A 21,373-nucleotide genomic window follows, 5' to 3' on the forward strand; every position below is an offset into this window, starting at 1 on the left:
TTATTATTTTTTATCACGTGGACAGGGAGCCCACCCTGATGTGGTTCACAAATCCAGCCCACTCATCATGTGTGTCCCACTTGGGTGAGGGTACAGACCAAGTTTCAGCCGCATCCAAATTTCAGGTAGGCCCCACAAGTAATTTTATATGTTTTTGGCATGTCTTCACATGATTTTAGATGGTGTGGCCCACCTGAGTTCCGTATACGGCTGATTTTTGGGGTGGCCACCTGGTCCGTGGGGACCCATCAAATGCATGGTGTTGATGGCCGAAACGCATCAAGGTGGGGCCCACAGTTGGGGCCGTGAGCCCCAACCCAACCGTCCGCCCGCACGCAGCCGCAGGCAGCGCTACTGCTGTTTGTTGTTTTTTTTTATATATGTTTTTCTACGGTTTTTAGTAGATGGGGCCCGCATCAACAAGATCCACTCCAGCCATTGGTCCCTGTGGCTTGATACAAACCCATAGAGTCCAATATTGGGCTGTTTTTGATATACAGGAGCATCAGGGAGTAAATCGAAGGTAGGAATACTGTTTCCTATACCATGGCCCGCCAGGAAACCAGATCAACCTCATTTTTTGGTTCAACGCCTAAAATGATCTGAGGAAGAGGATGGATGGCTTGGATTTTATACATACGTCCAGGTGGGGCCTACATGAGTGCCCAAAAAATATTTTATTTTATTATTATTTTTTTCTAAAGCTGACTTGTGCACCAGCATCAGTTCACGCTTCTCTGTTTACCACACCACGTCCAGCGTCCAGAGACGTTGGACGGTCTACATGTGGCACAAGCATTGTGGTGGGTCCCACTTGGACGTGGCCCACCTATATGTATACATATATATACATATATACACACATATATATATATATATTTATATATATTAATATAATATGACATATACCCTTAGTCTAGTGTGGGGATCTCCACATTCCCAAATAATGGATGGTGTGGACCACCACCTGTAACAGGATGGGCCACATCGTTTGATGGATATCTATAACACATTTGTGGGGCCCACTCCCATCATAATAACTAGAGAGAGAGACGTGAAGGGGAAGGGACCCCGCTACTAATGGGCCTTCCCTTGTATAATGCATACATCATGTGGGTCCCACAACAAGTGGCCCTTAAAATAAAAAACAATAGTAGATCACCCACCTTTATGCCTTCTCCTTGCTCCCTTAGGCTCCTAAGCTCCTTGCCTTCAACTTTGATGGAGGTTGATGGGGTTTGGATGGTTGAGATGGAAGATGAGAAGGTGGACCACACTTGGGAGGGAGAGGGAAGCTTGGACGTATGGAGTGTCTTGGGTTGCTTGGGAGAGAGCTTAAGAAAATGGAATAAAGGAATAAAATAAGAAAAAGAATGGATGATATGGGGTGGTTTGAAAAATGGGTAAAAGAGGGATGGTTTAGTTTGAAATTTTTTAAAGAAGGAATGGTGAGGGAGAGAGAGGTTTGACTTGTGAGAAAAGGAGGAGTGGGGTGGTTGTACTTGGATAAGGGATGCATTTATGGTTGATTGATGAGACTTGTTGTAGAGATTTTCTCGAGATTCGCAATGCGTGGCGTTTCTTCGGAATAAACGCAGATCGACATCTTCTAGCCTGGGTATCGGGTCGGTGCGTGAGTCACGGCGTTGGAACCGCGACGACGATGCGGTCGGTAAGGTATAGGTTTCGGTTCGAACCGACTTAGGTATGCAGGACCCGGTTTAGGATCGCGCGCAAACGTCGGATACAGTGCGAAGGTTGCCGGAATTCGACCGGAAGGACCGCGGAAGCTAATGGAACGGTACGAACTAGGACACGAGTCTTACATCTCATCTATTATGGAAAGTGAGTTCTCGGTCCGCTATTATTTAACCGAGTTATATCTTATGGTATGCTTCCATTGTTTAACGATTCATTGATAATACGTCATTTTATTGGTTTTCAAATAATGGTTACGAGAATCATCCTATGCACTTATGGCGGAGAGTTAGTATGTGAAAACAAGCGATACTCGTACACGGGTGGAAAGTCAAAAACTATTACTATTGGTGTTGAGACTATATACGAGGAGCTTTTATCTATAACTTACAGGATTATTAAGAGTAAACCAACAAATTGTGAAATTAGTATGAAAGTATTGTACCCTTGCTCAAACAAATCAATCCCTCCAACCGAAATCGAAGACGACAATGACGTGAGAGTGTTCTTGGCAACACAGTTGGAGCATTCAGATAAATTCATCCCTTTAATCATCGAGACAGTACAACACATTAATAGGACAATACATGTAGACCGTGTGGGTGAGGAGTATGGTGTGGAATTTGAATATATGGCATCACCATTACAAGTGGGAGTAAGCAACGATCAACTGCCCAAGCCGCTTCAAACATCAAGCTTTGTGACTAGCCAAGTCAGCGAGGCAGTTGACCTTAACCTCATTTATGAATACATGGCACCGCCTTTAGCAACAATAGTAGATCTGTCATCATCATCCACCACTCGATCTGTATGTGTAAGCGACATTCCTTTTCCAGACCTTCCTGGAACATCAAACTTCATCACTCATCAAGTTCCCGTGCCGTTCGAAGATGCTGCATTCACCAAAGTAGAACTGTTGGAATATACGGATTCATTGGATGAACCGATCGATATAGCTATTGGGCAAACGTTTAAGGACAAGAGCTAGTGCCAGTATGTTTTGAGCCAATTTACAATTCGCAATAACTTCCAGTATATGGTCTTGTACTCATCATCCAAAAGATTCACCGTGGTGTGTTTCGAAGATATACGCGAATGGAGGGTTCATGCATCTCGGGTGAATGATGCGGGGATATTCAAGATACGGAATTCTACGTCCAAACACACTGCGGCATGTCATGGATGAAGAGCGATCACCGGCAAGCTAGCAGTAAGTTAGCATGTGATTTAGTTGTTAGCTGTATTGGGCAACGCCTAGGGTTAAGGCTGAGTAATATTATCTTTGTCATGTAAGAGAAATATAATACTCTTATCAATTATAAGAAGACATGAAAAACTACGGAGCTTGCAATAAATCGCGTGATGGGGTCCTAAGAAGACTCTTACCATTAACTCACGATGTATTTACATGAGTTGAAGATGGCCAACCCGAGGACGGTGACTTCCGTGGTTGTTAACCTAGAGACTTTCAAGTTCGAGAGATGTTTTGTAACGCTTGGATAATGCGTTCGAAGTTTTCAAAATTCTATGCAAAGGGTATTGGCCATTGACGGAATACACATAAAGGTTAAATACAAGGGTGTTTTATTCATTGCCACAGCCTTATATGGTGACAATCATATTTTTCTAGTTGCTTTTGGCATCAGGGAATCAGAGAACAATAACAGTTGAAATTGGTTCCTTAACCACCTCAATTGTACATTAGGGGCTCTTCCGAGTCTTGTGATTATATCCGACCAACATAAAGGTTTAACGAAAGAAGTTCCTCAAGTCTTTCAAAATGCAATCCATGGCTACTGCGTGTACCATATATATAAAAACTTGGTGGACACTTTTAAAGACAAGTCGTTGAAAATCTACTACTGGCGGGCTGTGAAGACTTGTAGGAGGGTTGAGTTCGAAAAGTTATGCATGATATCGAAATGGCCAACCCCCAGTACATGTATGGTTGAAAGAAACCGGGTATGAAAGATTGACATCTTCACACTTTCCAAGAAAAAAATTCACCCCATCCATCTACAAACAAATCTGAGTGAGTTAATGCCCTCTTCAAAGAAACACGCGAATACCACGTTACTATATTGATAGAGGCGGTAAGATTTAAGATATAGAAATTTTTTTACAAGAGAAGAGAATCTGGAGCATCATTTGTAGGTCCATTGACACCATGGGTGGAGGAACAGTTAAAGGATCTTGCGCCAAAGGCGCGAGATGTCCGTTGTCATGTAATTTCTCGAGATGAGTACTATGTTGTGGGAGATTATAATGATACAGTCAAGCTCAGTGAGCTTTCATGTATATGTCGCGAGTTTGACGTCAAGGGGTTCCCTTATATGCATGTCCTTTCAATTTGTATAAACTATAATCTTCCTCATTACTCATACTGCTCCCCATTCTACACGTGTAAAATTACTTGACCACGTATAACGAATCGGTGTACCCAGTACGTGATAAGAGCCAATGGGAAATATCACTTGCCTCCAAGGAGTATTGTGAGCAGATTAAACCCCCGTGATAAAAGAGGTCATCCGGAAGACCAAAAAAGCTAAGATGTAAGACCCATATCATAGTCTGTACCGTTCCGTAGGCTTCTGCAATCCTTCCGGTTGAATTCTGGCAACCCTCGACCCGTATCTGACGTTTGCACATGATCCTAAGCCGGATCTCGTATACCAAAGTCAACTCAATTCGAAACTTGTATCATAGCAACCGCGCCGTCGCCGCGGTTCTAATACCACGACTCGCACACCGATCCGATACCTAGGCCAGGAGATGTGGGCTGCGTTCATTTCGAAGAAATGCCACGCGTTGCGAACTTCGAGAGAATCTCTACGACATGTCACATCAAATCAAGTTAAGTACACCGCCTTACCTCCATGCCACCTCACCCAACAACAAGTACATGTGGCCTCTCTCTCTTTTCCCACAAGTCAACCCTCTCTCTGCCCTCACCACTCCTCTTTTACACATTTTCAAACAAACCCATATCTTTCCTTACAACTACCACATCACCCCATCCCTTTAAGCCAGTACTTCCCTCTCTCTCTTTCATTCCATCTCCTCACTCTCAAGCAACCAAAATTCCAAACGTCCAAGCCTTCCCAAGCACTCTCCCCAAGCTTTCTCAAACCACAAGTGTGGCCCACCCTCTCATCTCTCATCCCCACGATCAAAACTCCATCATCCACCGTTACAAGTTGAGCATAGGAGCATACAAGCCTAAGGGAGTAAGAAGGAGGCCAATAAGGTCGGTGATTTACCGTTGATCTCAAATTTTGGGGCCACTTGTTGTGGGACCCACATGATGTAAGCATTGTTTAAGGGAGGGCCCATTAGTGGCGGGGTCCCTCCCCTTTTCATGTCTCTCTCTCTCTCTATCTCTCTATCATGATTGGGTGGGCCCCACAAATATGTGTTATATAAATATCCATCAACGGTGTGGCCCATCCTATTGCAGGTGGTGGTCCACACCATCCATTTTTTTGGGGACTGTGGAGATCCCCACACTGACATATACTATAATATATTTATTTTATATTATATTAATATTATATATATATATATATATATATATATATATATATATATATATATATATTCATGGTCGGCCACGTCCACGTGGGACCCACCGTGGTGCCTGAGTTGCATGCAGATCGTCCAGGGTCCAGGGACACCGGACGTGGATCCGCTGTGAGGCACAGACACTAGAGTGTATTAACCAGCTTTAAAAAAAAAAGGAAATGGTGGGCCACTCATGTAGGCCCCACCTTGATGTATGTACTTAATCCAAGCCATCCATCATTTTCCTCAGATCATTTTAGGCGTTGAGCTGAAAAACGAACTCAATCTGAATTTCTGGTGGGCCATAGCATAGCAAACAAAGTTTTCTACCATTGAAATACACCCTGATGTTGCTGTACATAAAAACCCATCGAATATTGGGCTTGATGGGTTGGATTAAGCCATAGGAGCCGATGGTTGGGTCGGATCTACCTGATGTAGGCCCGTGGGAAAATGGTTTAAAAAATAAAAATTAAAATTTAATGAATATATGCAGTAGCGCCTGCTGCTGCAGCGTCAGCAGGACACTGCCGCTCGTGCAGCCACAGACGTGAAGGGGGCCAGGGAGATAGGTCCCACTTGTAGGGCCCAGCGTGACGTGCGTTGAACATCAACACCTTGCATTTGGTGGGCCCCCTTAGGGCAGCGGGCCACCCCAAAAATCAGTTGTATTTGTGACTCAAATGGCCCACACGGCAGGAAACAGTGGAATGAACGTCTGCCATTAAAACCCTCTTTGGGTTAGAAGTTTTGGATCATATGAAATTTGTTTTTACTCTTCGCCCAGGTCCATGTGACCTTATCAATAGGATGGGTGGAAAATAAACATTATGGTGGGCCCTAGGTCTGTGTGACCTTATCAACAGGTTGGTTGTAAATAAACGTTATGGTGGGTCCAGGGTCTAAGTGATCTCATCAACTGGTTGGGTGCAAATAAACATTACAGTGGGCCCCATGTTTTTGTGACCTTGCCAACGGGTTGGATGGAAGATAAACGTTGTGGTGGGCCCCACATGGGACCCACTGGTGTATGTATTGTGATCCACACCTTCCATTAGTGTGGGCCCCACGATAAGGTATGTACCTCATCTATGCCGTCCATCCTTCCCATCCCTATGGGATCACCATGATGCATGGGTTGCATCCAAGCCATCCAACCATTTTTAGAAAAATCATTTTAATTCTTGAGATTAAAAATAAGATAAATCTAGGATCAGGTGGACCACATTATAGAAAATAATGGATTTGGACGTCCAACCATTAAACCCTTAAAAATTTTAATGGTGAAAATCCTTATCACCACTTCTATTTGGGTGTGGCCCATTTGATATACGCGTGGCCCAATTTTGAGGCCCACCTTGATTTGTATAAGGACCATTGTTGAGGCCCACCTTAATATATATATATATATATATATATATATATATATATATATATATATATATATATATATATATATGAGGCCCATGTTGTGAGGCCATTGTGATGTATGCAAGACCCATGTACATGAGGCCCATTTAATGTATTGGAGGCCCATGGGTCGAGGCCCAGTGGGATGTACATGAGGCCCATTATAACGTGATTCCACCATGGTTTATGTGTTGACCTTTATAGCGGGCTATGCCTTAGGAGCAATGATAGTTTGACGTCCACATTGTAAGGATAATGTTGGTTAAATGTCCGCATTGTCACTCTCCCTAAGGCTCATGGATAGGCCCATCTTGTAGTGTGTAGGCCGTCTAGGCCCATCTTCGCTATGCACAGAGTCCATTACTATATAACATGCTTAGAATAGATCTATGATTCATGATCATACACATCATATGTATGCTTGATATGAGGAGTGATTGATCATAGCATATACCCTCGGGCAGATTGTTTATGGGCTCCCTAATATGCGGAGTTGACCTTCATGAGTGCGCGGTATGCGCAAGATTTGTTACATGTTTGGTAGAGTGATTCATATACTTGCATTTGTGTGATTATGATTATTGTATGCCCTAGCGATATGAGGGCCATAGCTTCCACAGACACATCGTGGATGGCTGGATTGGATACTTGAAACACTGTTTCTAGCATCGGGGTTGCATAGATGTCCTTAGATGAAAATTTCTAAACCCGATGGTACCAAAGGATGACTTCAACGTCGAGACCGAGTGGATACATGAGCGCGCGAGAGCCTATACTAGTAAGTCGCGTCTCCCACTATGTCGGGTCGGTTGGAAAGGGGTGTGACCTTACCTGCCTGAGTGAGGGGATAATTTCTAGATTGAGTTTGACCAGCTTGAGGAATGGGTCCGCCATCGACGAGCCAGGCCTGATATTGGCAGGCGGATAGTGAGGTCTTTTCCACTCTCCCAGTTGTGCGTTCGGATAGGGACGACAAGCTGGCATAGAGTGTACTAGACCCTAGTGATTATCCAGAATAAGAACTGTACTGATATGTGATGAGTTGTATAAGGATTGGTATGTTGAATTACATCTTGCATCGCATGGTCTTGTTATGGCCAATAGCATTCATATCTTGCACCGCATAGCCTTGGTACGGCTGATTGCATTCATGTACTCATTAGTATGATTTCGCATTACTCTGGCATTACATTCTAAGCACGTTCATACTACGCACACACTTACACCACCCTTTAAGCTTTATATAAGTTTATGCATGATTGATGCGTGCAGGTGACGCTAGGGTGCAGCCGTAGCCTCGTCGCAGTTGGAGTATGCAGCCGAGCTTCTGGAGTTTTTGTTACTTTCATTATATTGTATTTTCCTTTCATACGCATTGTTCTCAAAGTTTTCGATCATAGTGAATTTTGTGATGGTATTCTTGTGGTTATTGTTCGTGGGTTATGCTTATGGTTATGCTCATTACGAATCAAATTGATATTAGAAATCCTCCTTATAGGATCCCAGGATTGGAACATGGTAAATGGGTGCCGGGAGCCGAGAATGGAGTTCTACGGAGGCTTTCGGCGTCGGATTCGGATTCGGCGATCGAAAATTTTGTGAGCCCGGTTTCCGAGTTTGGAGCGTGACATAAGAATTCTCTCTCATGGAGAGGAATGAACAATAGTCTAGTGTGGGAGATGCAAACAAATAAGGCATAATCGCCGGAAGTGCAAGTTTCTTATACCCGATGAATAACATTGTAATTTATTTTGTGTTTTCTATGATGTATGTTGTAATGTATTTTATGTCTTGATGTCCTCCCTTGATGCACTAAACTTTTTGTAGTGGATGATGAAATCTAGCTTTCTCTTACAAGAAATTGAGCATTGCACTAAACCATTTCATTCGAGGCTCGTTGAATTTCAGTTTGCCTTGCTCAATTTCTAGTTTGCCTCGCTCAATTTCTAGCTTGCCTCGTTGAATTTTCAGTTTGCCTCACGCAATTTTCAGTTTGCCTCGCTCAATTTCTAGTTTGCCTCGCTTAATTTCTAGTTTGCCTTGCTTAATTTCATGCTCGCCTCACTCAATTTTCAGTTTGCCTCGCTCAATTTCTAATTTGCCTTGCTCAATTTCTAGTTTCCCTCGCTGAATTTCTAGCTTGCCTCGCTTCGTTTCTAGTTTGCCTCGCTCAATTTCATGTTTGCCTCGCTCATTTTCTAGTTTTCTCGCTCAATTTCTAGTTTGCCTCACTGATTTGAGAACTAGAAACGGAATTAATATATTAATGTTGGTTTCCTATGCTATTAAACAATATAATATTAAATGACATCTTCCTTTTAAAGACAAAGAAATACATGCAAATTGAAAAAAAGAATGCTTTATGGTTAGCTGCTATATGCTATCTGCATTTGTATAGTAGTCCTTATCAAGTATTTTGACAATAATCTTCATCCCATTCCACTTAGACACTTGATATGTATTCTGCCAAGGAAATTTTATTTTATTTAAAGGAAACAAGAAAGGAACTCCATATGGAACTCATTACATAAAGACAAATGCTTCTGAATTACCAGTATGAACACTCACATTCCATTGTTATGTTCTGATTTTGAAATTGTAATGTAGTTGATCTTCCAAATTTATACCTTTGATGCATATCCACAATAAGAAAAATGGGCTCCATTTTTGCTCTCCAAGGTAATTAAATATGAAATTCAATCCACAAGAAGAAACATGGTGCAGTCCGCTTGCCTCGCTCAATTTTCAGTTTGCCTGGTACAATTTCCAGCTTGCCTCGCTCAATTTTCACTTCGCCTTGCTCAATTTTCACTTCGCCTTGCTCAACCTCATGTTTCCCTCGCTCAATTTCTTGTTTGCCTCGCTCAATTGTCAGCCTGCCTCACTGAACTTGTCGGTTGCCTCGATCAATTTTCAGGTTGTGTCGCTCAACTTCATGTTTCCCTCGCTCACTTTCTAGTTTGCCTCACTGAATTTTTAGGTTGCCTCGCTTAATTTCCATGCTTCCCTCACTCAATTTCTAGTTTGCCTAGCTCAATTTTTAGGTTGCCTCATTGAATTTTCAGCTTGCCTCTCTCAATTTTCATGTTTGCCTGACTCAATTCTATGTTGCCTCGCTCAATTTATAGCTTCCCTCTCTCAATTTCTAGCTTGCCTCGTTCATTTTAAGTTTGCTTTGCTCAATTTTCAGTTTGCCTCGCTCTCGCTTAATTCTAAGTTTGCCTTGCTCAATTTTCAGCTTGCCTCGCTCTCGCTTAATTCTAAGTTTGCCTTGCTCAATTTTCAGCTTGCCTCACTGAATTTCTAGGTTGCCTCATTGAATTTTCAGCTTGCCTCGCTCAATTTCCATGTTTTCCTTGCTCAATTTATAGTTTGCCTTGCTCAATTTCTAGCTTACCTTACTCATTTTGTAGTTTGCCTTGCTCAATTTCTAGGTTGCCTCGAGGAACATCTCATCCCTAGGTCCATGTAAAATTAAGTCTGTGAAGGTACTATTAGGCAATAGATTTCGGAACTTGAACACTTCCTCTCCATGTTAGTGAAAGGGAATGAAAATAAAGACTATTGCAACAGTTTTGTCTTCAAAATGAAAACTGTAATGAACTAAACTAGAAGAACGGGCCATGCATAACTAATTTTATAGTTAATTATGGAAATAAATCATGCCTTTGACATCCCATCACACTGCTGAATTCCATGTATGCCTCACTCAATTTGGGTTGAAATTTTGCACTACTCTGAGTTGCATTCAGAGATACTTCAATGGCTGGGAATTCGATGCACAAATGAAAAAAGAAGCAAAAATAACAAAAATGAAGTGCAATGACCATTAACAATATTGTGCTCCAAACACATTTTCAAAAAGTTATGCATAAAGCATGTTCATTTAAATACTTTAACAAGATCTTTTAGTTATAATAATTCCCTCCAGTCAACTAAAATTTTCCAAGAAACAGCCAAATTAAGTTACGATGCGGGCCTTCATGAAAGCAAAAAAAATGAAACTGAGTTGGTCACTAGGCATCTACATTCTATGAACTACTGATCCTATGAATCAGGCAAGCCTCGCTCAATTTTCTATTAGTACACTCATCTTGCACACTTGTTTATCAATCATGTGAATCGTTGTGTCAAGTAAGACTAGTGAGCGCTTAGAAAATGAAGATCGAAGACACAACTAGAGTAGAAGAATTAAGTAATATTCAAAGGGTAGAAAGGTGCTCTTATCCTCAAAACAAACTATACCCCTTAGATGATCTTGACCTAAAAATCATCTGCTAGATCATCCCTTTAAGCTATAAAAAGGTCCAAAAATCCTTTATCCTTTGATTTGGCTTTAGTCGGTTCAAAGTTGTTAAAAGAATTGCAGGACAAGAACTTAAACTGGAAAATTTGTCTCAAACTTCGGTTGGAGTAGGTGCCACCAAATGGCATCTTCGGTCCCACTGAAGACAACCATCGATGCCACCGAAAATGATTAAAATCTTTCAGCAACTTTAGGACTTAATTCGGTACCACTGAGAGATAATTTAGTCCCACCGACAATAGTTCAGTGCGACCGACTGATCCCTCGGTAGGACCGAACTATAGCCGTTATATATCCGTTGAGATTTTTCTCTATAAAAGGAGCATCTAGAACTTCATAAAAATGATGGATTAAGGCATCCTAGAGTCCTTAGTGCATCCCAAGCTTACCCTAGGCATCCTATGTAAGACCCACATCTTAGCCCGTACCGTTCTATAGGCTTTCAAGGTCTTACCGGTTGAATTCCGACGACCCGCGATCTGTTATCAGTGTTTGCGCGTAACCCTGAGTCGTATCCCGTATTCTAGAGTCAGATTGACCCGAGACTTGTACCCTTGCGACCGCGTCGTCGCCGCGGTTCCGATGCCGCGTATTACGCATCGAGGCGATACTCGGGCTAGAAAATGTGGGCCCGCGTTCAGTTTGAGAAAAACGCCGCGCGTTGCGAATTCGAAGAGAATCTCTACGATATGTCCCATCAATCACATCAATCATAAGTCAAGTACATCCCATCACAAGCCATCACTCACCCTTACCTCTCCTTACCCAAAGTCAAGGCAACCCATGCTTAGCTTTCCCTTTCTTACCAACAAGTCAAAAGAGCCCATACCTCCCATCCCATCTCCCTTACATCTCCTCTCTCTTTCTCATTTTCTCATTTCAAGCAAATCCCATGGGAGAGCCCACGTCCAAGCTCCATGAGAGAGAGCTAGTGTGGCCCACCTTCCTACCACCCGATCCCACCATCCTAAGCCCATCTCAACCGTTGAAGTCCATCCATTAGAGCTCTATCATGCTTTGGCGGAAGGAGGAGAAGATCATAGGTGGGTGATTTTGTTGTTTGATTTCATGATTTGAGGGCCCACATACGGTGGGACCCATCTTGGTGTATGCACTATAAGGGAGGGCCCATAGTGGCGGGGTCCTTCCCATTCATCTCCCTCTCTCTCTCTCTATGTGTGGCCCACCCGATGTTGAATGTGTTTATCCATGCCGTACACTACATGGGGTGGTGGGACCCACCAGATGTATCCAGCCGTCCATCAGGTTGGCGCATGTGGCCCACACCCATGTGGCAGCCCACCATGATGCTTGCATTTCATCCATGCTACCCATCGTCCAGACCTTGGACGGTGGGGCTAGCCGTGATGTAAGTGTTTTGTTCACAGTTCACATGGACGTGTGGACCCCGGCAGCTACTGGCTGCTGTATTGCTATTAACAAGTGGGCCACCATGGCAAATGTGTTCCTCCATTCATCTGATGCTGGGCCAGCAACCCACGATCCATTCGGCTGTTGGATGGACGCCTGCAAGTTCCCCGGGTCTGATCACGAGGTTTGTATCAATCTGGACCGCCCAGATCGTGTGGACCCACCGTGATGTATTTATTCTAACCCTCTCCGTCCATCTGATTGTACGGGCAGCACAACTACTGTAAGCGACGTCAGCCAGTTCTAATCGCTACCGTGAAGCATTTATAATACATATACACCGTCCATCTGTGCTGGATATGGATGGACGGTGCTGAGTACCACCTAATGCATGTATCTTATCCAGTCATCCACTGACTGGTATGGTGGACCCCACCATGAGGTACGTTATACCAAGACCGTTCGTCAGCAGGTCCATGGGACCCTGACCATGATGCATGTGCCTTTCATCCACACCGTCCAGTGTTCTGGACGGTGGGGACCACCAAGATGTATGCAAAATCCACACCGTTCGTCCATTGCAGGCTCACCTTTGATGTGTTTAGATCCAGGCCGTCCATCTGGACAGCGGGTCCCATGTAGTGGGCAGCTGCTGCTGCCTTGAACACTAGCAAGTCACGTGGACCCTACCACCATGACGCATGTGATTTATATCCACGCGCGTTCGTGCTGAGTGCAGCACGTGGGACCCTTGATGATGTTATACACACCGTCATCTGTTGGTGGGCCACCCTTATATATCTGATAATCTGGACCGTCCAGATTGTGTGGACCCACCTTGATCACCATGTGTGACCCCACCGTCCAGCAGCTAGGGTAGTGGGTCCCACATGGAGCCTATATCCCAGCCGTTTGTTGAATGGCGTCCAGGGTTAGACGTTTGAACTGATATTAATATAATATTAAATGTTATTTTATATATCTGTACACTCATTGTATACGTATGGGACCCACTTCGTTGTATATCCACACCGTCCAATTGGACGGTGTGCTGTGGACCGCACCATGCTCTCAAACATTCCGAACGGTGGAGTCCACCTGATTTTATGTGTTGCATCTGCACCGTCCATTGCTGGACGGTGCTTTGCAAGGACCACCTTGGTGTATGGGTCTTATCCACATCGTCCAGATGGATGGGACGGTGGGACCCACCTATGTATGTATTTTTCACACTGTCCAGGATCCCTGGACGGTGGAAATCCACCCTAATGTATAGTAAATGTGTTCCCCACACTATTCATCTGATCATTCAGGCGGTCCATCATGGCCCACCATGATTTATGTACTTTATCAGCTCCGTCCATTTGTCGAGAACGGTGGACCTACCTTGATGATGTGTTGTTTTCGCATTGTCTGTCCATTTTAATGGACGTGTGGTCCGCCTTGATATATTGTTTCATCCACACCGTCTAGGGACGGGGGACCACCATGATGTATGTTTTATCCACTCTGTCCGTGGGATGTGTGACCCACCTTGTAGTATGTGCTATGTATTTGCACCATCCGTCCAGACGAGCTAGGTGTGGGCCCACCATGTTGTACGTGTTTCATCTATGCCATCCACTTGTGTAACCCATCGTGATGTAATTTTCGGGCCATGCGCTGAGGATCATTGTGATGTGCATTGGGCCTGTAATAGAGACCCATCATGATGTATTTTTGGCCCATGTGTGGGGCCCACCTGTTTGTATTTTGACCCATGTGATGGGGCCCACTTGCCTTGTATTTTGAGGCCCACATGATAGGGCCCACCTGTCTTGTATTTAAGGCCCATATGATGGGGCCCACCTGCTGCATACTGAAGCCCATGGGCATGGCCCATTGCGATGTATTCGGGGCCCATGAGATGTGGCCCGCTTTAATAAACATGAGGCCCAAGTATGAGGCCCACTTGATATGTATATAGGTCCATATGAGGAGGCCCACTGTGATGTGTTCGTGACCTTTGGCAAGGCCCGACGTGATGTATACGCGGCCCGTATTTGAGGCCCAGTTGCAGGGCCCACCTGTTGTGTACTCAAGGCCCAGTGTGATGTATGTAATGATGTTTATATGGGGCACTCCTTGGGAGCAATGTTGGTTAAATGGCCACATTGTTGGGCAATGATGGTTTAATGTCCACGTTGTCACGACCGATTGCCGATTCCGATCGATGTGATCGATTTACCGATTCTGATTATCGACTGATTCCGATTGTCGTGACCGATTTGCCGATTTGATTATCGATCGATCCGATTGTCGTGACCGATTTGCCGACTCTGATTATCGATCGATCCCGATTGTCGTGACCGATTTGCCGACTCTGATTATCGATCGATCCCGATTATCGTGACCGATTTGCCGACTCTGATTATTGATCGATCCCGATTATCGTGACTGATTTGCCGATTTGATTATTGATCAATCCGATTGTCGTGACCGATTTGCTGACTCTGATTATCGATCGATTCTGATTGTCGTGACCAATTTGCTAATTTGATTATCGATCAATCCGATTGTCGTGACCAATTTTCTGACTCTAATTATCGATCGATCCCGATTATCATGACCGATTTTGCCGATTCCGATTATCTATCGATTTCGATTGTCGTGACCGATTTGCCGACTCTGATTATCGATCGATCCCGATTGTCGTGACCGATTTGCCGACTCTGATTATCGATCAATCTCGATTATCGTGACCGATTTGCCAACTCTGATTATTGATCGATCCCGATTATCATGACCGATTTGCCGATTTGATTATCGATCAATCCGATTGTCGTGACCGATTTGCTGACTCTAATTATTGATCGATCCCGATTGTCGTGACCGATTTGCTGACTCTGATTATCGATCGATTCCGATTGTCGTGACCGATTTGCTAATTTGATTATCGATCAATCCGATTGTCGTGACCAATTTTTCAACTCTGATTATCGATCGATCCCGATTATCGTGACCGATTTTGCCGATTCCGATTATCTATCGATTTCGATTGTCGTGACTGATTGCCGATTGACATGAACGATTTGCCAATTCTGACTATCGATCGACCCCGATTGTTCTGACCGATTGCCGATTGACGTGACCGATTTGCCGATTCCGACTATCAATCGATTTCGATTTGTCAAGGCCAATTGTATAGGCCGATTCTGATTGCCGAGGCCAAGTATCGAGGCCAGTTCCGAGTGTCGAACCTAATTGTTAAGGCCGATTTCGATTGCCAAGGCCTATTGTTGATGCCTACATGATGCATATGCGACCCATAGTCGAGGCCCATTGTGATGTATTTGAGGCCCATGGGCAAGGCCCATTGTGATGTATTCGTGGCATATGGGCAAGGCCCATTGTAATGTATTCGAGCTCCGTGGGCGTGGCCCATTGTGATACATTCGAGGCCCTTATATGGAGCTTGATGTGATGTATGTGAGGCCCATGAGTGAGGCCCATGAGTGATGTGTATTGGGCCATTGTGTGGGGCCGTGGGCCCATTCTATGTTTGGCTCTATGTGAGCTATTCCTTGGGGGCAATGTTGGTTAAATGTCCACATTGTCGAAGCCAATTGTTGAGGCCGGTTATTGATACTGATTATGATTATGTGACAGCATAGCATCATCATACATGCCCATACGCATCATCTGCATGTTTGTTATGAGATGTGGTTGACTATTGCATATGTTGTTGGGCAGATTGTTATGAGACTCCCTGATAGGCGGAGGTTATCTCACATGAGTGCACGGTATGCGCAGGATTGATGCATAAATGCATCTTGCATTATGATTACTGTACGCCCTAGCGACATCAGGGTCGTAGCCTCCACAGACATATCGTGGATGGCCAGATGGGACACCGAAAATGTTTGGTTCTAGCATACGGGCGCCATAGATGTCCCTGGGTGAAAATCCCTAAACCTCCGAGGCCAGGAGACGCCCCAACGACGAGACCGAGTGGATACATGAGCGCCCGAGTGCCGAATACCAGGAGGCAGCGTCTCCCACTGTGTCGTGGTCGGTTGGGAGGGGGTGTGGCCTTACCCGCCCGAGGGTAGGGGGCATTACTAGGCTGAGTTTGACCAGCTCGTGAATGGGTCCGCTATCGACGTGCCGGATAGGTATTGGCAGACTATTGGCCAGGCGGATAGTGAGGTTTCTTACGCTCACTTGGACTGTGCTGCTGGGAGAGAGACAATGCCATTTAGAGTGTACTAAACCCCGGTGATGATCCCAGAGTGAACTATACTGATATGTGGATTTAGTGAGCAGGATTTGCATACTCATTCATGCATTCATTCATTCACTATCCACTCGGGTTGGTGGTGCGCAACTAGTTGTTACGTGTGCCTTCGCAATGGCCAGGATTTCGGTTGGAGCGCGTGACTAACTTAAGATCAGGAGTTTACCACATTGAGTCTGACTATCCAAATTTAGGTATGGGACTGGTTTGGATAGAAGTCCCATGTGATGGACCCCATAGCCTGCGATACTACGTACTACCATCCCAACTTCACACTCTAGCATGGTCACTCCATTCGCACCGCATATTGCATTACATCCGTGGCATATGTCATTTTGGATTACCGTGTTTCTGCATTAATATAGTCTTGGTACGGCTGACGCTATTCGTGAACTCATCAGGAATTGCATATTGCATCGCATCCTCGACATCTGATATTTAGCTCTTTATGACTCCTTATTTGCATAGCTGTCTGATATTGCGTATTCTGATATTAATTGACTCATGGACTTGTCTGTATTTTTGCTTACTCTGATAATTCATGATCTTGTCCGTATATCTGTTTATTCTGATATTGTACGATTTATGGATTACAAGTATTTCTGGTACCGTATGATGATGGCATTGTATTGAATACTTGGCACTTATCTTGTGCACACACTTATACCACCCTCTATGCTTTCTATAAGCTTATGCACGATAGATGCGTGCAGGAAATGTTAGGTTGCAACATTGTTGAGCTTGAAGCGTGCAGCGGTCTTCTGGAGCTTGATTTTTGATATATGTATTTCCCTTTCAGCATTGTATTCAAATGATTATATTAGTGGATATGTGATGATGCTGTTGCCTTTATGATTTGGGTATACTTGTGGTTATGCTTATTACGAGATAAATCTACAAAAAAAAAATCCTCCTTGTAGGATCCCAGGATCGGAATTTGGCGTATGGACGCTAGGAGCCGAGAATGGGGTACTACGGAGGCTGTCGGCACTAGATCGGCGATCGGGATTCCTGTGAATTCGATCTCCGGGTTTGGGGCGTGACATCCTAGACTCTATCCATATGAGATTCATCTTCTTTTCATTGTGATTCATTATCTTAATGAGCATTCAAAACTCTTATTAATGAAGAACATGATCTCAAGCCTTCACTAGAGTATCGAAACCTAACCTGTGGGTATATTCTTAGTCTCTATTATACTTTAGTCTATCCATTAGTTGAATTCCCTAGGAAATCCACTTGCAATCAAGTTATAGGAGATTCAACCCACTCCCATTTCCTTGGTTACCCTAAAGGAACATTATTTATAAGGAAACTGATCATGAAAGCTGAAGCATCAGAACAACCACAACATCGTGATTGGGGCAGCATCCAGGAGCTGATTGAAGCTCAACAAAGCAGAGATCAAGCAACCTATAATTTGCATTAAGAAGGGCTCATCCACTTAGAAAATAAGTACAAGAGTTCAAAGAGTCTGAAACCTATTCCTTGTGTAGGATTTAGTTTCAGAGTTTGTTCACAAACTTGCTAAGACCTTTTATAGGCCTCCGATGGGAGAATACATATAGTGACCTTGTATAGGACTCAATACCTTGTGTAGGTATGTGCGATAGCCTTGTGTAGGCATGTGTTATTGCCTTGTGTAGGTAAATACCTTGTGTAGGTATGTATGATTGCCTTGTGTAGGCATGAGTGATTACCTTGTGTAGGCTATACCTTGTGAAGGTTGTAAAGGTTTGAGGTAAACTTGATTTAAAACCTCTCATAGTGAAATCCAGTACACTCTAGGAGAGTGCGTCCACCGGGAGTGAAGTAGGCACGTAGCCGAACCACTATACGTGCTTGTGTTTGGAATTGTCATTTGCGCATCTATTTAATTATGCTTATGTGTTTAAATGCTTAATTATATATGCATGATTAGATGAATGCCTAGGTTTGATAAGTAGCATATTCCATTACATACATGTTCACTATGCTATAGGTTTTACTTAATTCACTAAATGGGTCAAAGCAATTCCATGCCGGAATAATGATCATCAAACGGTCATTAAATTCTTAAAGGAGAACATCCTTTCCCAGTTCGGAACGCCTCGATCTATCATTAGTGATGGAGGTTCACATTTTTGTAATAAGCCATTTGCGAACTTAATGAAGAAATATGGCATCTCCCACAAAGTGAGCACTCTATACCACCCACAAACAAGTGAGCAAGCTGAGATTTCCAATAGGGAAATTAAACACATCTTTGAAAAGACGGTTGACCCTGACCATAAGGATTAGTCAATCCGATTGACCGATGTCTTATGGGCTTACTGTACCGCATTTAAGACCCCTATTGGAATGTTTCCCTTTAGACTTGTCTATGGGAAGGCTTGCCATTTGCTCGTGGAGTTGGAACATAGATCCTATTGGGCTATTATAAATCTGAACTTCAATTTGGACAACGCTGGCTCGCTACGCAAACTTTAGTTGAATGAACTTGAAGAAATTCAAAATGATGTGTACGAGAACTCGAGAATTTACAGGGAGAAGATGAATGTGCTTCGTGACCAACACATTCTTCGGAAATCATTTACATCAAGTCAGAAAGTCCTCTTGTACAATTCTCGGTTACATCTCTTTCCGGGTAAGCTCCGATCTTGTTGGACCAGCCCTTTAACTATTACTAATGTTTATCCTCATGGGGTTATCGAGATAAAGAATCCAAACAGTGGCAACAAATTCAAAGTAAATAGACATCGATTAAAGCCATTTGTTGAGAAATTTGATTCACAAGCCATGTCCATACCTCTGACCGATCCTGTGTACTAGGATTGATCTCCTAGTTTGATGGAGGTATAGGTAGGTTTATTGGTTTCATAGGACTAGGGTAGTTTGTTTCCATTGTTTTAGGATAGTTTGCTTATACTCTGTTGAGTTTTGTTTGTGCTAACCCATCTTTGTACCGAGATCATTAAAAGAAATAGCCTCAGAATTCCTTCTTCAGGTATTACCTTTCCATCACTTCCCTTTTCTTTTCATTGCCCCTTTTGCATTACATGCTTAATTCTTTTACATTGAGGACAATGTAGATTTTTCATTTGGGGATGGGGGAATTAGGTAACCTAATCATCGTTTTCTCAGTTTTGAGCAAAAATTTTAAAAAATTTCAATGTTTTAAGTTAAAATCTATTTAAGAAGCAATGAATGGTATACTTAAGAGTGCTTGGGTATGATAAGATGAAGATTGAATTTTGGATTGTTAGAGTTAATCATCTAAGTAATTCATCACTTAAGTCTTGCACTTAATTGATTAAGAGAAAATTTAAATATCATGTTTACCTAAATCGCAAAACACACTCAATTTGTCTTTTATAAGATATACTAGAAGTTCTGATTGTTGGTATGTGAATCATTGATAGATGGTGAGAAGCGAGTCTGGAGAATTTTATCCACCTTAAAAAAAACAACCAGTTAAAAAATAGGAGATCGACAAAGAGGTCATGAAAAAGAAGGAAAAGAATGCAAAAATAAAAAGAATGAATAAAAATTGACCGTCGATATAAAATAAAAATACTGAAAAAGGAATGAAAATGGGATAAGTTCGGAATCAATACTTGAGTTTTAAACTGATCTTGAAGTGATGAGCATAACTAATATGATGAATTGATAGTATTTGTACAGGAAGTAAGTTGAGTTTCATTGAGCACATTGAAAAACTTGATATGCAAATTATGCTTTGATTTAATGGATAAAGAACTTATTTGACTGGCTGCTTATGTGATTTGGTTCTAGGTTTTCAAAATCTCACTTTCGTATCTTAGTTCTACCTAATCATACTTTAGTGCACAAAAGATTATTTTCTTAAAGAGATTTCTGACATTAAGCATTAAGATTTATTTTTTACATACTTTGCTCAGGACTAGCAAAATGCTGGTTGGGAATTGTGTTGAGGGTCAAATATTACATATTGGACCCCATTTACTTAATGCCTTATTTTACTCAGGTTTGTATTGGAAGGTGGATTTAAGAGCTTGGATTGGAAAATGTGGTAAAAGCATGGATTTGACACTCAATGATCACCAAGACAAAGAATGGATCTTAGGAGACAAAGATTGAATATTTCAAGGTCCCAAGATTTAAGAAAACTAAGTGGAGAAGGAACGATGCGGATAGAACAAGTGAAAAATACACATTTACTATGTCATCGAACGGTGACACATTCGATGGCATTGAACACAGGTCGATGACATCGAATTTATGAAGGAAAATCGAATTGGTTGCTTGACAAATTGAAGATGTTTTTCGATGACTCGAGAACTAGTTCGATGACTCAAAGCTTTGCTTGATGAAATTGAAGAACTACTCGATGACATCGAATTTTCTGTGGAATTTCGGCAAAACTCGCTGGATATATTGGGCACCATTTTCGATTACTCGAAGCACTCCTCGATGACATTGAAGATCTGCTCAATGACATCGAAGGTCTCTTCAATGACATCAAATTTATTAAAGAAATTAGATAAACTCTCTGGACTATTTTGGACACATTATCGATTCCTCGAACAATGCTCGATGACATTGAAGGCTTCTTCGATGATATCGAAAGTAGGTTCGATGACTTAGAAGGTCGCAGAGTCCGGATGAAACTACAAAAGTGTGGAAAAAGCACATATAAAAGACACCTTCGATGACATCGAAGGCTGTTCGATGTCATCGAACAAATTGTGCAAAGTTATGCAGAGTTACGCGGAATGCGTAAATTTGAGGTA

The sequence above is a fragment of the Magnolia sinica genome, chromosome 6, assembly GCF_029962835.1.
Source record: "Magnolia sinica isolate HGM2019 chromosome 6, MsV1, whole genome shotgun sequence".
Lineage (NCBI taxonomy): Eukaryota > Viridiplantae > Streptophyta > Magnoliopsida > Magnoliales > Magnoliaceae > Magnolia > Magnolia sinica.